Here is a 12,917-nt window from a genome sequence, read left to right on the forward strand (position 1 = left end):
CTCCGCTGACCACTTCTGGTATTAGCTGTGCTTACAAAAGTAAATACTTCACATTTCTCCACTCTATAGAAAAACCGACAGGTGCAATATCATGTAGCTAGGTGGGCCTTGAATAGAAAAATGATAAGCCAGCTTTGATAAGAGTGTTTATCCCTTGAGTTTCTGTCCTCTGCAAATATTTATTACACATATTCACTTGCTATTTCCCAACCATTCTGCTGAAACATCTTCCACAAAAGAAAGAACTTGAGCAGAATGGTAATTTTGCTGGTATGCTTGGAGCAAGGGGGTGTTATTGTGTAGGCACAGTGTTAGGGGGTTGTCTGGGAGAGAGCAACACACAACTAGTGACTCAGAGCATGTGATGGTCTGAGTGCCCTGCAGCCCACAGGATCTCCAGGCAGAGTGTAACAATCCTCTAGCTGAAAATGAGAATCACCCAGCCAAGGAAAGAGGTGTCTGAGGGAGCACCCAAATAAAATCTTAGACCTGTGGAGGGATATTATTTATTCCCTAGGGAGCAACTGTTTGCCTATTCAGTAAAGAGTGGAGACATTGAGCTTACACTCACGAGTGATAAGAAAAAACTTTGGGTAAGGAAGAGATGTTACATAGTAGAGCAAAGAAGAAAAGAAATCTGGAATCTCAATTTTAGAGGCCTCTCCCATCAGTAGAAAGTACAATTGTGAATTCCTTGAACTTGGTAAGTGAACAGATATGATATTGATGGTGGGGGGGAGGGGGAGAAGGAGGAATTGGTAAAGGGACATGAAAATTAACTACATTGTATATTGATAAATAAATGAATAAATAAACAAGCAAATAAAATAAAAAGAAAAGAAAGTACAATTGTGGCTGTAAAAGAAGCCAGAGGACCTTTGACAATCCCTTGTCACCTTCCATTTTCTTATGATGGTGGATATTTAACCAGCTTACAAAAATATCCAAAGAAACAGAACAATTCAGGAACACCGTGGGACATATAAAGGCTCATAAATTTTTTGCTGATGAAGAAAACAATAAAGGCTCGATAAAGCCAATAAAGGCTCAAAAATGTTTTGCTGATGAAGAAGACAAATTCTTCCCAGACAGCATTTCCTGATGTCCTTATCAATAAAGCAGACCAATGTCAATCTTAGGAGACATATGACGTCCATTTGGACCCTTTTTAAATTATTTGCTTCATTCTTTAAATAAATGCTAATAGTGTTCACTACAGAAATAAAATCAAGAGCCAACTTCAAGTTAGGAAAGATACAAATTATTTTAAAAATACGTCATCTTTCTTTTTACTCGCTTGCTTGCAAATCTTGGGAAATTTGCTAGTTGAAAAGTTGCTTTTTATTTTCCAAAAATTTCTAAGGGAACATTGGCATACTTGCATTAAGGAAACCACTTCATTTTAACCTCACCCTTCCAAGATTTTAAAACAGAATAAGTACAGGGATAATGATGAAGCCTTTTTCAGAGGCGTCCTCATATCCTAGGCCCAAATAGGGGTGGTATTAACAGAAACAACTAAATATCCATAGCAACTGTGGAAAACAGATCTCAGCACATAGTCCTAGTTGCAAGCCACTTCCTTATGTGACACATCACTCAACCTCAGGCAGAAATAAATGCTCCCCACTCCTGTTTCCATAACTCCACCCGGAATGTGTTTGTTGGGGAGTGGAGGGGAGCCATGAAAGTGGCTTCTTCTTCCATGAGCACCTTCCAACCTCTGCTGGGAGTCAGAGACTCCCCTAGGGACTCACTCAGGAGGGTGCCTGGGGCTGTTTAAGAGGGGGTAGTTCAGGTGGGGCTCAACAAAATCAAAGCCTATTTGCAGGGCCAGGTGGAAGGAAAGTTTTCAATAAATAACACCCACACACCCTGCCTTCATCCAGACACACCTAACAGACATTCACTAAAATCCCTTTTTAAAAACATGCTGCACACCAGGGCCATTTGTCTTCCTGACTGCTGCCCGCCTTTTGCCTTGGTGACTGGCTCTGCCGGCAGACCCTGCAGCATGACTCAGCATGCTGAAATCTGGATTTGTGGGCACGTACAGCTCTCAATACTGCGGTAACCACCAGGAGCAGCTGATTGCAATGAGTCTCTGGGGTCCCAGCTCCAATGGTGACACTCAAAAGGAAGCGGATGCTGCTGAAATCCAGGAAGAGTGTGCCGTGGCTTTGTGAAGAACTCACAGGCTCTGAGAGGCTGTCTTGTGACTGAGTTTGCTTATGACTATCCCAGGCCCACCTCACCAGCTTATCTATACTGGGCTGTGCTGCTGCTGATGGTGATGACAACAACTACTACTACCAATAGGGCTGGCTGGTTAGCTCACTTGGTTAGAGCACAGTGCTGATAATGCCAAGGTTAAGGGTTCAGACACCCATGCAGGTCCAGCCACCAAAAAACAAAACAGAAACAAAAAATACTACTAATAAAGCCACACTGGCTGAATGCTGATTATTTGCTAAACGTTTTGTCTCATTTACTCCCCATAACAATCCCAGAAGGTAGACATGGTCACAGCCCCAAATTGACCTCTGAGTTTCTTATAGAGTAGCATCTCCCCAGACACTGCCCCTCAATGAACTGGAGCCAGGCTGCCTCAGCTGCATCTGCAGCAGCCCTCAGAGGCTTTTCTGGAACCTGACCCTGCAGCTCCCTGCATCCATGCTGCCACTGGCTCCCAGCCCAGCCCTGCAGCTTGAGCTGTCTTTATGAAAACAGATTTCCAAATGGCTACACCCTGCAAGTTCAGAGACAGGCCTGGATTTTTCTATAACTGAATAAATAGGGGTTGAAGTGGCAAGGATAATTGAAATAACAGATAATCCCCAACTCTCATTTGATAATAGAATTTAAGTTCTCTGCTAGAGAATTCATCAGAGCTGTTCAAGGCTCTGGCTTCCTTGTTTTATTTCTTCTGCTAACTCTCAACTGGAGTTTGTGAAGCAATAAAATAGCTAAAAGCAGAAAGAGGAAGTGGCAAGAGTTTGGCATTTACAAATATGGGGAAATTGGTCTCTGGACACATGAGAAGAAACCATAGAAAGAAAAACTGTTCAGAACATGGGCAGCCAGGAGGAGCTCAGTGGATGGTCCGTAGATAGCAGGCCCCGGCCACACTGTGACTCCAGGGCCCAAATGAAATGCCACGGCTGGTGTGAGGAGGAAGACTGTGACCTAACATTGAGAGGAAGGTTCTGTCCTGTGCTGTCACTATAAGAATAAAAAGGCCCACCACCAAAAGAACCTCTCCTTTCTTCTGGGAGGAGGCAAACAGTTTGGTCCAAGGCTCCCTGGGTGGGAGAGGTGTATTCTCTTCTTCACTGGTGGAAGCCTTGCTGGCCCACAGAAGGGGATCCCTCAGGCCCGAGTACTGTAGTTTCTGTAGTCCAGGGCACACTCAGGTCAGTGTGGAACTGAATTCAAACCTCCTCAATAGTTACAAATAGCAGATTAGGATGTCAGGTGAGGCTATGGCTACCTTCCCCTCATTTAGCAATGCTCACTGCTCAATGCTGCTCTAGAAAGCTTCTGTCAGTCTGTCTACAATGGGAAAAAGCAGCAGTTGCTCTGGGGGGAGAAATTCCTGCAGTGGCCCTTGTTCCAGTTGAACAATATTATGGATTTCCCTTCAGCAGGTGACCTCTCACCCCTGACCTATAGGATCCCTGCATCCCAACGTAGGTAAATTGGTTCATCAGCCTAGTCTCACTACCTGTACTGTCTCCTACCCCACCCCACCCAAGGACTACCAGGGAGGAAGGTGAGGGAGAGGTGACCCCCAGTCCAAAGTATTCGGGGACCGTGACTGACCAGCCTGGGAGCAGAAGGCCGAGGAAACTCCTGCCTAACAGTCTGGTGCCAAATGTTAGCCCTTCTCTGCTCCTGGGAATGTTTTTGGCCACCCCTCCCTGTCCAAAAACAGAATATCAACTACTTCCAAACCTGGGGCCTGAGCAACTAAGCTGGACTGTGAAAGAAACTTTATGCCAGGCCTACTGGCCCCTGAAATGGCATCATAAACGTGCTTTGAGAAAACATATTTTTTAAAACTTGATTTTCATCGTACTCATTGAAAGTTTTGTTTTCCTTTGAAAATGCTAAATATATAATTTATTGAAAAGTATAGCTAGATTTTTTTTTCCAGTCAGCAGTTTGGAATTATCTGTCTTTGCACTAATCTATAATAAGACAGGCACACTTTGAGCATCTTGTGATGTCACTTTTTCATTCCGGGACCTGGTGCATCTTTTGCACACAATGGGATTGGTTTGTTCCGCCCCCCTGTTGTGAATTAGTCTGCAGCTCCACTCTGCAGTGTGAGAGGTGAGTCAGCACAGGCAGCCACGCACTTCTCTCAGCAGGGTTGGAGCTGGAAGGGGACAAGGAGGCCCCAAAGTCCAGGTCATGATTGATGTCTCCTGATTAAAAGTCAGCATTCCCATTCATGCTGCCTTTGAATAGATGTCCTACTACATGTCTCTGGAGCTTCTCTGGGTGCAGAGGCTCCGGGACGGCCACAGCACGAAGAATAGCCACCCCCCCTCACCTCCCCTTGTCAGCCCAGGAACGTCAGAGCATGCGTCAGCTGATAGGTAGCACTGAAGACTGCTTAAAAGACAGGGGTACTTATTTATATATTCATGTACTTGCAATATAGAAGCCAAGGCTGGGAGAGAAAGTAAAAACTCCCCCTTGGCCTGTTTGATTCTCCAAATTATATTCTTGCTATGTGCATTAAACTGTATGTTCTAATTTTCTATGGCTTCTGTAACAAATTACCACAAACTAGTGGCTTGAAACAACACACACTTATTATCATAATGGCCCTGTAGGTCAGAAGTCTGACATGGATCTCACTGGACTAAAATCAAGGTATCAGCAAAGACTGTGTTCCTTTCTGGAAGCTCTAGAGGACAGTCTGTTTCCTTGCCTCTTCCAGCTTCTAGAACCTCTCACATTCCTTGACTCCTGATCCTCTTCCTTCAATCTTCAAAGCCAGAAATGCCTGCTCGAGTCTTTCTCACATTGCATCACTCTCTTGCTTCTCTCTTTCTCTTATGAGGATCCTTGTAATTACACTGGCCCACCTGTATCCAGAGGTCCTGGGGATCAGGATGTGGACATCGTTCGGGGCCATGATTCTGCCTACCACACTGTGGAAGATCTTTAGACACTTGAGGATAAAGAGACAACATCCTCACAATAAAATTGTGGGGAAAGAAGTCCCCCTGTCTTGAGCTACTGATACTATTGCCCAGGAAAGCACAGTTTGCTCCCAAGAGCCCCTCAATACTCTATTCCAGGGTACTAAGCCTTTGTCGTCCATAGAAGAAAAACATTCTGGGCTGGCCAGTTAGCTCAGCTGGTTACAGCACCACCTTGTAACACCAGGGTCAAGGGTTTAGATCCCTGGGCTGGCCAGCCGCCAAAAAAAAAAGAAGAAGAAAGAAAGAAAAAGAAGAGAAAAACATTCTGTCTAGCTTGTCCTCGTTTGTGAGTTGCTTCTTCTCTTACCATGTGTTGGCAGGGGAAAATGTCAACTTGCATGACTTGTTCAAAGTTAGAGTCGCTGATAGGCTGCCTCCAAACTACCCCAGTTCCTTTATGCCATCCTCTCAGGACCATTTTCCATAACCCTTGAAACATTTTGACAGCTCACTGCTGCAAAATAGCAGCTCAGAGAGACATTGGCTTCAGGGTAAGCTTGTGCTTTCTTTGTAAGGTGACAGCCAAGTCCTGCTGGGAGCATCCACATGGCTACCATTGTAACCACCAGTTTCTGTTGGGAGGGACAACCCCAAAAGAGGATCATGTAACAAAAAGATGGGACTATCCTCAAATTCCAAGGCCAGCCTCATTTCTGATTGTTTCATCAAGCTGATCCAGGACTGGCAGCTGACAGAAACCTGGCTGTGCTGGAAGCCATGTGAGAGGTTTGAAACAGATAATGGGAGAAATACATCAGTACCAAAGCTTAGACATAAAATCATGTTAAAAATAGCCAACAGTTTTTGAGCCATACAGCAGGTTAAGAGTGTTAGCTTCTATCGTACTAGCCATGGGATCCTGGGCATGTTTCCTAACCTCTCTGTGCCTCAGTTTTCTCATCTGAAATAGAAGATATCAATAGAAACAAATTGTATAGGATTCCAGTACCTGGCACATTGGAAGCATTCATCATTAGCTGGAATTATTAGTCAGAGCTCTGCTAAGCGTTTTCCAGGCATTTCTTTTTTTCTTTTTTCTTTTTTTCCCTTTTTTGTCTTTTTTCGTGACTGGTAACGGGATTGCAACCCTCAGTGTCGCGCCCGTACTGCAACCAGCAACAGGATCGCAACCCTCGGTGTCGCGGACCGGTCTCTATATGGGATCCGAATCCTCGGCGCCCGCCGCCGTGCTCCCAAGCGCCGCACTCTACTGAGTGCGCCACCAGGCTGGCCCTTCCAAGCATTTCTTAATTAATCTCCAGAATAGCCCCCTGAGGTACATACTGTTATTATAATCTCCATTTTTAAGATGAGGATGCGCTTTCTGTAACACAGCTGATAAGTGGCAGAGCCAGGACCAGAATCCAGGTTGGTCTGACTCAGAGGCCATGCCCTTAATCTTTGTGGGGAGCAAGAGCCCAGGGGAAAAGACTGATAGTAACTGTGCCTCAGATGTCCCATCTCTTCTACACGTTCCAGCATTCTGCTGAGTGCATAGTTTTTGTTGTGTGATGGGTCAGAAAACCTCAATGAAACGAGCAGGAAGACAGACACATGTTCTCCTGAAATAGCCCTGGGTCATCCCAGATCTGATCCAGTGCCACAAACTAATTGAATGCTGGGTTTTGAGGCTCCTGGGAGCTCACAGTTCTGAGCATTTCCTTCAGAGAGGCACCCCCTCCTGAAGGGCCTCCTGACCATCTCCTCAGTCCCATTTTGGCACAGAGAAAACACAGCTGGAGACTGGGAGCAGTAATTCCCAGTCCTAAGTCAGCAATATACTAGAATAACTATGTGCTCAAGGAGCACAGTGAAATTCTCATTAACAAAATTAATTTAAATTTGCTATGATTTTCAAGGAAAACCTGTGCTTCTCTGAGGTGTTGCTATGGATCTAAACAATGAGAGGACATGGCAGCTCCACAAAGTACAAGATCTGCTGTGTTGAAAACTTAATGGCAGAGAGAAATTGGTTAACGGACACAAAGAATGATTATGTTTAGTAATGCAATTTTAAAAAAGAAAGAAAACTTAATGAAATTTTAAAAATGAATTTGAAAACAAAAATGAATTTTGACTTTGACAACATGTTGAGAAAAAGAAACCAGACACAAAGGAGTACGCACTTTGTGACTCCATTTAGATAAGGGTCGAAAACAGGCAAAACTACATGCTATGTAAGGATGCATTTTTAGATGGTAAAAATATAAAGGAAAAAAGGGAAATGATTACCACAGAAGTTAGGAGAGTAAGAAAGGGGTTTGGAATTCCACTGGGAACGAGTCTCCTGGGGTACTGGCAATGTTTTATTTCTTGACCTGGGCAGAGATGACACAGGGCTCCTTTTATCATAATTCACTTAGTCTGACAGGATTCCCTTTATGTAATTCATCTATGTACTTATCTGCATGTTATATTGCACAGTAACAGAGGTTATTTTGTTTTGGTTTTGTTTTGTTTCACTAATGAAATTTGTAGCAACCCCACCTGAAAAGACTGAATTTCTAACAAGCTCCCAAATGATGCTGATGCTAGCACACCTGAGTAGCACTGACCTGGTCTGCTCGCAAAGTTTTGCCCCATCCTTTAAAAGATACCCAAGGAGACACTCTTCATGATATAGGATGTAGGATCTGGTCTTTTGCCTACTTGATAAGGTAAATCTATCCAGGCTCGAGTCTCAACAGATTATTGAATCTAGTTCCGGATTCTTATGTGAAACCCTGTCCCCCAAACACACATACACACACTCCCTCTCAACATTATAAATGATCTGTGTCAAGCTGAATTTCTACCAAGCCAGGAATAAGTTTCTGAAGCCATGCAACCAGCCATCAGTACAGAGGGAAGAGGACAGAAAGCTTCTAGCCCATGGGACCCTGAAAAGAGACTGCTCTCTAATATAGATGAGGACATAATCATTCTGTTCCCTGTTGTTCTGATTGCTATCAGCCTTCACCCAAGTATGGGTCCATGCCAACTTATCAGGAAGCAAACAGCATGACTTCTCTCCTGTCAAAATTCTGCATTATATTTCTCTGTATGCTACACAAAATGCAAAACAGCAGCTAAAATTAGGAGCTGAGGTGCTAGTGAGGCTGATTTGTGTGCAGAGAAGCAGAGAGGAGATGTCACAGAGAAGGAGTCAGAGGAGAGCTGCCTGGGGCCCCTTCCTAAATTGTCACTGACAGAAGCATGGAAAAGAAATACAAGGGAGAGGGGACAGAGGTGGGAGGCTGGATAGACTCCCAATTATTACACCTGCAGAGAAGCCTTGTGGGTTTTTTTTTTGGGGGGGGGGGTTCTCTAAAAGCACCTTGACCTATTTTTTGAAGTGTTGTTTCCTTATTCATCAAAATACATTCTTAGTGGATTGCAGCCAAGTTTCCTGTAATTATCCAATATAAAGCTTTGTTTTCTACATTGGGAGTTACAGTCTATATCTTTATGCATAATATTAATATACACAACAGTACCAGGCTGATGATGGATATGATCAATTTCTTAAAGTGGAAGGCAAGCTGCAGTTTTAAATGATTCCATCTGAAAAGCTTTGAGCAAAGCATTGAATCTGTTTAAGAACAGAGAGCTCATGTGATAGCTGGCTGGCTTCATCCCTCAGCTAGGGGACACAGACTTATTAGATGTGAGTATAAAAGCCTTACAGTGGGAGTAAATCTAACAATAATTTCTAGAACATATTTCTTCATAGAACTTGTATTTTCTGGGCAGAGTGATCAGCCCAATTTACACTCTCGCTCAGCCATAGGGAAAATTATGGAAGTATTACAGGGAGCAAAAACCAAAAACAATAAACTAAGGACAGACGTAAATAGTTTCCCAGGGATCTCCCCGGCAGCCTTGCTCCTAGGCAGGTGGAGCACCACTGCGATCCAGGGCATGTGGTTTCAACAGCTGCCTCCTCCTCCTCCCATGTGTCATAGGGCTGTTGAGAAAATGAGATGAGCATGTTGCCAACCCATAACTATGCAGGGCGTAGGAGTCAGGCCATTGACTTCTCATCTCTCCTTCTCCCTGCTGCTCACCAGCCTCAGTCGCTGGAGGATGTGTGGATGGGATTCCCAAAGCGCCTCTGCATTTGCCCTCAGGAACTGGAAACAAGTGCAGTCATTGCAAGCGGCTGTAATGTGCAACCCCTGCCTGGTGTGGGCTGTGTGTGGCCTTCACTGGCCCATGGCACTGAGAGATGGGGTGATGGGCGATTCCCACGCCCACTCTGGGCGCCCAGGCCTCGCTTCGGCGACACCTGAGGAGGGGCTGAGCTGCACAGTCGCATCACTGAGTAAAGCCACCCTGCAGTGTCCCAGGCAGAGGCCGAGGCAGAAGGAAGCAGAGGTTCTTAGAAGGGAAGACCCCCTTCCTGCCTCTCTTACTGCAGCTCTATGAAGTTGCTATTCCCAGCAGGCCTTTGCCCATCCCTGGCTCACTGGGGTGTGCACCCTGGCTCACTGGGGTGTGCACAGACAAGAAGAAACTGGCTGGGCATCCTGGTAGCCCCAGAGAAGCTAGAGCCCAGGCTCTGGCCCTGCCACCCACCTGCCTCCTCCTCAGGCTTCCCCAGGGGCCGTCCCCCCAACCTGGGGCTGGCACCCAGGCTCTCCCTGTTCCTCCACTCTGCTTGTCCCCTTCCACTGCTCAGTAGCTGGAAGACAGACAGGGGCTATTAGAGAATTTGACCCTGACCAAATTAACTTGGAGAGAGTGAAATAAATGTCCAAATGAGGGTTGTGTGTTCCTATGCTCTGACTCATTCTAAAGCAAGTGAAAAATGTCTCAGTGAAGCCCTCAAGCTCTGGCTAAGAATATAGTGTTATCATTAGAGCAACTGGGAGGGAGGGATGCCATCTCTGGGCAGGGCTCGGGTGGGCTGCGTGGGAGGTGACTGTCAACAGCTGCTGGAAGAAAGCTTATTTATTGCAGGCAGGCTGGCGCAGAGATTAAACCAAGCTTGGGTCTCCAGATCACACCCACGTGGCTACAGGCAGTGTCTGCTCCAGACATCACATCCAACTGCAGGGGTCCCCAGGGTCTCCACTCAGGGATGACTCAACCAACAAGGAAACCCAGGAGGCCACCAGGGCAACTGGGAAAATTCCCATGGGGCCACCCAACCAAACACTCCTAATAAAAAAGTGCAGCATAAAAAATGCCTTCTCCAACAGACTAAACCTGAGAACCCAGAACCACCTGCGAAGCCCACACAATAGCTCCATATCCTGAGACTGTTTTTCAGTCATTCACCAAATATTTATTGTGTGACTTCTCTGACAGACACTGTACGTGGGACTAAGAATAGAGCGGTGAAGGAGACAGTCCCCATCCTTTCTTTGACGGACTTAAAGTCTGATAAAAATGATCTGCAATTAAACTGATTATCGTGTGATGTGATAGGGGAAGTTCAGGGAGCCACGAGCACAGTCGCAGGGGAGATGTAAACCAACCGCAAGGAATTGTCTTGATAGGGAAACTCTCACTAAGCCATGCTGTAAAACTCAAGCTATTAGGGTCTCAGGAGATATCAGCTGGACACCATCATTGCTTTTTCTCCTTCTTCAGCTCATTAAACTTTTAGCTAATATCTATCCATCTGGCTCATGTTCTATTTTATTACCAGTACCTTGAACAGAAAGCTCTGGAAAAAGATAATTATAATCATAGAGTATCCATCAAAGCATCTGGAATTCTCTGGGAAGCATGACAGAAAATCATCATGCTACTGTCATCTGTCCCATTACTCTTATTCTTACTTTTTCCCTGACAATAATAATCACCACGAGTCTTTCCTCAGAGACGTCCAGCCCTTTATGGCATTATGTAAACAGCTTCATATCAACCAAGAGGAGAAGGTGGGTTAGGCACCCTCAAACCCGAGGCAGAAAAAATGAGGAGATGAAAAGTTACACTGAATTTCCCCAGCACAGCAACCAACGTGAACTTTTTAACATTTAAGTCAAGGGCTAGCTGGTAGCTCAGTTGGTTAGAGTGCGGTGTTGATAACACCAAGATTAAGCCACCTAAATAAATAAATAAATAAATAAAATGTAAGTCTGATGATGTTCAAAACACTTCAGTGTTCCCCAGCTCATCCAGACTAAAAGCCAAAGTCCTGGCAATGACCCATAGATCCTACAAGATCCGGCGCCTCATTACCTCTCTGACTTCCTCTCCTGGCTCTCCTGGCTCACTCTGCGCCCGCCATTTGTGTCACCTTGCTGGTTTTCCTTGAGCACATGCAGCACACTCCATCCTCAGGGACTTTGCACTTACCAGTCCCTCTGCCTACAACTTTCTTCCTCCATATATCCACATCCTCACTCTCTCATTTGCTTCCGGTCTCCACTCAAATGTCACACTATCAGTGACGCCTTCCCTGACCACACTATTGAAGACAGCAATACTCCCTCCACAGTCCATATCCTCTTTCTTTGCTTTGTTTTTCTTCATAGAAGGTATCACTACCTGACATATTATTTACTTTATTGTTTGTCTTTTCTACCAGCATGTATGCTCCTTGAGGACAGAGATTTTTTTCCCTGTCTTCCCCTCTTCACCCACTGCTGTATCTCCAGTGCCTAGAATAGTATCTGGCACATAGGAGAAACTCAATAAATATTCATTGAATGAACCAATGATAAATTAGTTGGGAAAGGAAGAACATCAATAAATGGTGTTGAGATTTTCCGCATTCCAGATATAAAAAATAAAATTCATGGGCCGGCCTGGTGGCGCACTCTGTAGAGGGCGGCACTCCCACCGAGGGTTCGGATCCCATGTGGAGACCGGTCCGCTCACTGGTTGAGCGCGGTGCGGACACGACACCAAGGGTTGCGATCCCGTTACCAGTCACGAAAAAAGACAAAAAGGAAAAATAAATAAATAAATAAATTAATTAATTAAAGGGTTGCGATCCCGTTACCAGTCACGAAAAAAGACAAAAAGGAAAAATAAATAAATAAATTAATTAATTAAATTAAATTAAATTAAATAAAATTCAGTTTCTATCTCATACCATACACCAAAGCAAATTCTAGATGGATTAAGTACCTACATATAAAAAGTGAAAATTTAAAACTTTTAAATTATAATATAGGACACTATATTAATTGAGTCACTTATATGATTTATATTGAATCACTTATATGATTTCAAAATAGGGAAAAATTTCTTAGATAAGAAGTGATACGATAGACAAAGTTTAAAAAAAAAAAAGCAACAAACTGGGATAGATATTTGTAACATATGTACCTCACACAGGATTAGAATTCAAAATACATGAGGCATTCCTAAAATAATAAAAGGCAAATTCCAGTAGAAAGAAGTGGCAAAGGAAACAGAAAAGCAATTCACAAAGAAGAAACTTAAATGGCCGGTAAATTTAGGGAAAGGTGCCCAACCTCACTAGTAAACAGGGAGACATAAATAAAAGCAATGAGCCGCTCACCTCCATTAAATTGGTAACAATTAAAAATCTGATCAAATTAAATGTAGATGAAATTTTAGAAAAATGAGACCTCTTATTTACCACTAGTCAGAGCCTGAATTTGTATAGCAACTGTGCAGGGGGAACCTGGAAGTAAAATTGCAAATGCAAGCACCATTCATGTCAGCAATGCTGCGTGTTCTGAAGAAACCCTTCCACATGTGCACAGGAGGGCCTGCGTGAAGGTATTCCCAGCA

The sequence above is a fragment of the Galeopterus variegatus genome, unplaced genomic scaffold (genome assembly GCF_000696425.1).
Source record: "Galeopterus variegatus unplaced genomic scaffold, G_variegatus-3.0.2 Scaffold1773, whole genome shotgun sequence".
In the NCBI taxonomy this organism is placed as follows: domain Eukaryota; kingdom Metazoa; phylum Chordata; class Mammalia; order Dermoptera; family Cynocephalidae; genus Galeopterus; species Galeopterus variegatus.